Source organism: Hyposmocoma kahamanoa, unplaced genomic scaffold (genome assembly GCF_003589595.1).
Source record: "Hyposmocoma kahamanoa isolate Upper Pololo Valley unplaced genomic scaffold, ASM358959v1 86179, whole genome shotgun sequence".
Lineage (NCBI taxonomy): Eukaryota > Metazoa > Arthropoda > Insecta > Lepidoptera > Cosmopterigidae > Hyposmocoma > Hyposmocoma kahamanoa.
Genome location: NW_020654310.1, coordinates 5,429 through 12,327, shown reverse-complemented (window position 1 = coordinate 12,327; position 6,899 = coordinate 5,429).

Here is a 6,899-nt window from a genome sequence, read left to right as displayed (position 1 = left end):
ACTTTGTTATTTTTATGTTAATAACAATAATTCCGACAAACAGTGCCCATGGATGGCATTAGGAATTGCCAGCTCTGGACCGCAAGTGACAAATTAGATTGGGTTTAATGCACCTGCGCAAAAGGTTGATAATGCGATACGTCGTCGATAAAGGGAGGTTCAGTTTTGTGGTGACGTCACGGAGTTTGAGTTTGGATGGCGATGGTGCGGTTGTGAGTGCTGGGGCGTAAAGAGGCGGCGGAAAGGGAAAGGGAAGATACAGCCCCATTAGAAGCAGACTTAGGGGAGTCTGTCGCTAGTCACTGGTGACCCCAAGATGGCGGCGTATGTTCCACGTCTGCCTCCCAAGATTGCTGACGTGGAGACAAGACCTCTCCCCGAAAATCTTTACAAAATTATAGCAAGGTGGGGTTCGGCGCCAAGTCGGATCAATCACCGTCGGAGTCGCGAAATATATAGTGAGGAGATAGAATACCATCAGGTTTTAGTCGTTAGGAGTCCGACATAACCCTTCGCCTCCCCCGAGCGGAGGGTATCCATGAGGATTTCCTGACGTTAAAAAAATGGTGCCGTTGTGAGAGGGTGACTGGTTTGCTACTACGTTCCTGTTTTGTAGGGCAAGGGTGCTGGGGAAAACATACATAGGACTTGTCAACCTGTCTCAGCGTGATGGGCGTTTCGACGATTTGATATAACATACGGCATTTGTGAACCGATTTTGATGATTCTTTTTTGTTCAAATGAAGGTACGTAGGTAATGGTTCCATTTAAATTTGAAGAAAATAGTCTACCTTTAAGGGTTGGCAAACTAAGGGATGAATCCGGTTTCGCGCATTTTCCGGTAACGGATTTCAATAAAGCTCGACAAATAGATGTTATTCCACGAACTTTGAGGCCGGTTTTTTAGTACTCTGTAATGAAATTATTATTCAACCTTCTTTTAGCATTTAATCTGTTTTTGTATCAAATTAGTGGATATTTATGAATTTAAACAAAGCTAGCGGCCATGTCCTTTGATTTTACAATAAAATTTCTGCAAATATAGAAACAGAGTTACCTAAGTATAGAAATTGTTATTGACCAGCTAGACAACTTCCAGACGCAGATGCCTATTAACGAGTACGTTTCATGAGATTGAATATACAGTTTACTATAGTTATAACGGTAGGCACTGTAATAATCTTAACTTCTAAAACCAGTTCATATAATAATGATAATAAGGCAACAAACTCATAGCTCCGCACGCACTAGGATGGGACTTGTCAACTTTATGTTTCAGGTTAACGGGCGCAGTGGCATTTCCCCTCAGTCTATGCGATTCAAAGCTCTGAATGGCTCTGTAACTGTCAAAAATATGTTAAAAAAAAACCATTGCATAAACCTGGTTGGTGAAGATTGGCCATGGCGGCACCTTGAGATGTGCTATGACTTCGCAAACTTCAGTTTTCGGCTTCATTTGTTGTAGTCCATTAGAGCTTTCCTTTAATAATAATAATAATAACGCGCACACACGACACCCTGTATCGCGGGTGCCATGAACAACATCTTTTTCCCGGTCTGGGAATCGAACCCAGGATCTGAAATTCGGCCACAAAGGCAGTTTATCAGTGTTTATACGTTTAGAAAACATCCAAAGGGAACGGGAATTTGGCAGATTGAATCCATAACGTTCTGCTTACATAGGATTCTATAATGCCCCTGACCGTGTAACGTTAAAAGTAATATATTTTATGAAAAGCATATATAGTTGGCAAAATATTATTTGCTACAAAGCTAGCTACAAAAGAAAAAGATCTATAAAGCTACAGAAAGTGATCCTAGTTTAGAATGCAGATGCAGATTCGTGTCTTGTCGAATTGAATTAATTGTTCTTGTTGTTCTATCCATGGCTTTACAGCATTGACCTACCGAGGTCAATGCTTTACAAGAAAAATTCCGTAAATATAGAGAAAAAGTTAAAATTATATAGATAATTTGGTGTTATTAGCTAGCTCCAGTTTTTGTGTGAAAGTTAGTCTAGGGAAGTACTGCCACCTTACCTATTTTTGTCGTAATATATGCATACTGAGTTGCTGAAGCACATGGGACTTGTCTATGTTGTCTCTCACGATGACGGTCGTAGCGGCAGACCCTTCAAGTGTTTGCGATTTAAAATTCAAAGTGACATTGGAATTGTTATAGGTAGACGTGTCGCTTGCCACCAGGTGCACGACTTATCCGTTGCGTCACTTGATGTCATAAAAAAAGACATTTATTAGTTCGAATATAGGACTTAACACAGTTCTAACTGTATGCTGTACTAGTGTACTAGGAAAGTCAGATATCCACAAGATTTAGAAGGTACAGTAAAGGTACCAAACAGGAAGACGTAAAGAGTAAATTGGTAGGCTTTCAGAAAAAATTGAAAAATAAAACCCTGACGTCCTTCTCACCACGGGTGCATCGTGAGAAGTATGTTAACACACTCGATCTCGTCTCTGCGCGGGCGGCGGTGAACAATGGCATTCCCAGCCTATCTGCGAATCAGCACGTGTGCTGCCCTCCGTAACCGCACACATGTGTAACACCTACTTATAAGTATACAGTAGGTTGTATTTCTAATTACGAGAAGTTAATTACACGACGTTTAGGTTTAGGTCGAGGTAAAAGGCCGGGGATCGAACTCGAAACCTCAAAGATAGCGACGCCATGAAAACCGGTGTGCAAGTCTCTCGATCACTGAAGTCTATTTCTGCCGCCAAGTAGTAACGTCAGTATTCTGGTTTTGAAGGGTACAGGGTGCTGGTGAAATTACAGGCATATGTCTTGTCAACTTACGTCTCAGGGTGACGGGCGCAGTGGTAGTGCCCCTCAGATCTTTGCTATTTAAAGCTCGAGTGGCACTGTAACTGTTATGGACAGACGTGTAGCTTCCAACAGGCGCACGACTTGTTCGTCCCGTCACTTGATTATATATATAAAAAAGAGTGATTCGTATTAACATTAGACATAAGCGGTGAATGACTTTACCATCTCAGTTAACCGTGACCATGAGACTTGTGAAGAGCCCAATATGTCGCGTTGGTTTGTTTGAAAAAACAAAGTGAGTGAGAATCACAAGTTTCTCACAGGTGTCGCATACGGCGGAAAAAACAATACAAAAAAGAGGGTCTGCTGACTTGATCTGTAGCACAGTTGGTAGTGCATTGGCCCTACTTTGGCATACAGACGCAGGGTCGAGTCCTATCAGATCGAAGGAAGTTTTCTTTGTATTTCGTCTTTGTATTAAAATTATAACAAAATAATGGAGTCATTTCAATAAAATCCGAAATAATACATCCTTTTATAACTTACTCCTTTTATAACTATAACGTTTCGGGCCCTTTACAGGTCCCCATGTTCACGGTTGACTCAGTCAATTCGGAAAAATAGTTTCATTTCCTATGTGTAACAATCGCGAAAACCTTAGAACTCGATTTGTAATTAGATGTTTTGCTGTTTTTCCCACACCACCGACTGGAACAACCCCATTATTAAAGTTTTATATTTGTTACAATAAATACAGAATATTTTTGGAATATACGGAGATGTACACACAGGTCAGTTGTTGGTGATGTACTATTTCAGTTTTCTAATTTGTGATTTCAGCGCAAACGAGAATTGATATTTAAAAGTGATATAAAGCCCATTTGCCTGATGAGTTGCCAGGGATGGATGGCCCTTATTTCGTCTCTATTTCTGACTATACACTCAATGATGGGACCACTACTGTTCTACCCCCTTTCCAACAAAAAAACAGTCATATTAAGAACCTCCTCCTTTTTTGAAGTTGCTTAAAAATAATTTCAATTATTTTCATCAAGCAGCTTTGCTTGAAGACTGCATCCGAGTATGTTTACAGTTGTTAATATCAATATTATGCCATGCGTAGTTATGATGTTATTATAGTTAAAATATCAATCAACTATAGTCGCCAGCAACAAGATACAAGATATTTATTCGCTGAAAAATGTAATTAACATTGCAGGCCCTAAAGTATATTATATTAGATTTCACCATAAACTAGGCATGCGAATATTTTACACCATTCTTTTTTCATTTTTGATGTAGCATGTGTTAAAGTTAAATTAATACAATAGCATAAACAAATATAACATAACATAAACTGCCTCCGTGGCCGAACGGTTACCATGCCGGACTGCCACGCAGAGGTCCCAGGTTCGATTCCCGGGCCGGGAGAAATATTTGTATGGCCTACATTTATTTCTCTCGTGAGTTTGGGTGTAATTTGTGGTTGTCTATGTGTGTGTCCATGGCACCCGCGACACAGGGTTTCCCTAGTGCGGGGCTATGTTGAGTGTGAGCGTTATTATTATTATTATTATTAAATAACGACGATTGGAATTTAACCGGAAAATAGAAAGTCAAAGAAAATGCAATAATTAAATTACAAATTAAATTATTTTTTTAAATTATTTTATGTTATCAAGTTAAAAATCATCAATTGCATGCATTGCGTAAATAACAAATTATGCTATTTCATTTTAAAATGTCTACAAGTTAATTCTTTAACAGCTTCCGGTAATATATTAAATATTTTTTGTGCTAATACGTAAAATTCCAAATTAGGGCGTTGTTTGGGCCGCAAGACGTTTAATATGTGATAGATAATTCAAATTAACTTAAATTTCCTTGCTAATTCTTCTTGTTAGGCAAATCTGCCCTAACGATTTTTTTTATCACCTCATTTTCTTTTTATTTTATGTCAAGCAATAAACCAATCAGGTGCTACCGGCCGGCTGCCAAAGTGTACTATTTTATTTTCAATTCGAAATTTGTTTTCATTAGAAGCGCCTAGTGATTGCACTTGATAAATATTCTATCGACTACCAACTGAATATTGTTCGTACGTACGCAATAAATGGCCTAATATCACACAAACATAAATTCTTTCTTTATTTTAATAACCGTTCAAAGCGCTAATATATATAAATAAATAAAATAATATCAAGTAAAGTTCATAAACAAAAAACTAAATATATAGTAAAATTATATATCATCTATAAGAAACAAGATAGTGTCGAATTTGATTTCAATACCAATGGGCCTACTGTTAAAATAAGAACAAAAAGACGATAAGGAATCACTATCTCCTTTCACTATTTATCGATAACGCAGTCGATAACAACTACATGGAATAAAATGACAACCCCACAAACGTCATTTAACTTCGTTTTGGGAAAAAAAATTTAGTTCCTTGATGGCCATTGATAGAGGGAAAAAAATAAAAAGTATTTTTTTTCCATGACATAAAGGACATTTTGAGATTTTGTTTTTATGATTTAATTTTAATTTTAGAAATAAATTAACTATACCGCTAAAGTCATAAACATCGGAAAAATAATCATGCATTTTATTTTTCAATTTACCGAACCACACACAATACATGTAGTGTTCAAATAGATGCTGAAGCAACAAAAAGGTCTCACCCTCGTGTCCTCACACACAATACCTAGATGATATCAATACGATGAATTGGAAAGAATGTATTCGACTACCTGGGAATACCGGGGGCAATGAACAAGACGGACTCTTTTGTTTCACAGCTTTATACCAGGATAAATAGATATACTATAATGATTATATACAATTTTGTTCTATCATTAGTTACGTTTAAACTATAGTGAAATGAAAACTTTACACTAAAATTTTGTTATACAGCTTCTGCGTACTTGGATGACAAAAATCTGTGGTAACCAGTTTAGGTCTTGCAGGTAGTCTCGATCTATGATATTTGAAATAAATATTGTAAATGTTACTTAAATGTGTACAAATGTTTATTTGCAAAATTTTGAAGCCATGGTAGCCTTTTACGCGCTACGTCCGATTCGTTATAAATAAATAATTATAGTCTAAAATAGATAATAATAATAATTCGTTAACATGGTATAACAGAAGAGACAAGAGACAGTGCCAGTACAAACATGTTTCGCATATATTAAACAGGATGCAAATGTGTAGTCACATTGTGTCAATCAGACTACCACAACACAATAATAATAAAATGTCACAACATGTCAAGTTACAAATTAATTTGGTCAAGAATGATAATCTTCAAGATAAAATCTTACATCTCATTTCCTGTCAAATATTTCGTTTAGGTTAGTTTTAAATAAACTTAAGGGTATTTTATCATTTATATCATGTTCATATTATAAAAGGTGCCTAGCCTTTTATTTTTTGTTTACAGGGGGAATGCTCTACGCTTTTTGAGCCAGGGGAGGCTCAATGGTTATGTAGGACTAGCCCTTCAAGTGGAGGGCATATACCCACTAACCCATACCAACTTGACTAAATGTTGTGTATACCCGTATACCCGTTACTAATGTATGGTGTAATTTTTTTGGGAAACTGTCAATGCGGTTAAAATATTCACAATACAAAAACAATGCTTACTCATAATCTATAGCAAACCCAGTGACTATTCTCTTAGAAGTCTGTACAAGGAAAAGGGTTTCCTGACTTTAACTGGAATATATATTTTGGAAATATGTCTTTTTGTACGTAATCACAGTAACTTCTTTACTAAAATATGTAATGTACATTCCGTTAACGTCAGAAACAAGGACCGTCTTGTCCTCCCTAAAATAAACAGCACGATCTTTGACCGCAGCACCTATGTAACAGCGATTAGAATTTATAACAGACTTCCAATGGAAATGAAATGTTTAAATGGTGATAAATTTAAAGCTTGTTTAAAAAAATGGTTAATTGACAAAGTTTTTTACAATCTTAACGAATTTTATATAAAGACATCAGTAGTATATTATTAGGGCATCTGGATACAAGGAGTTATCCAGACGCCCTAATAATATCTATTCAAGAAGTCATTACATCTATTCAAGAAGTCATCTATTCAA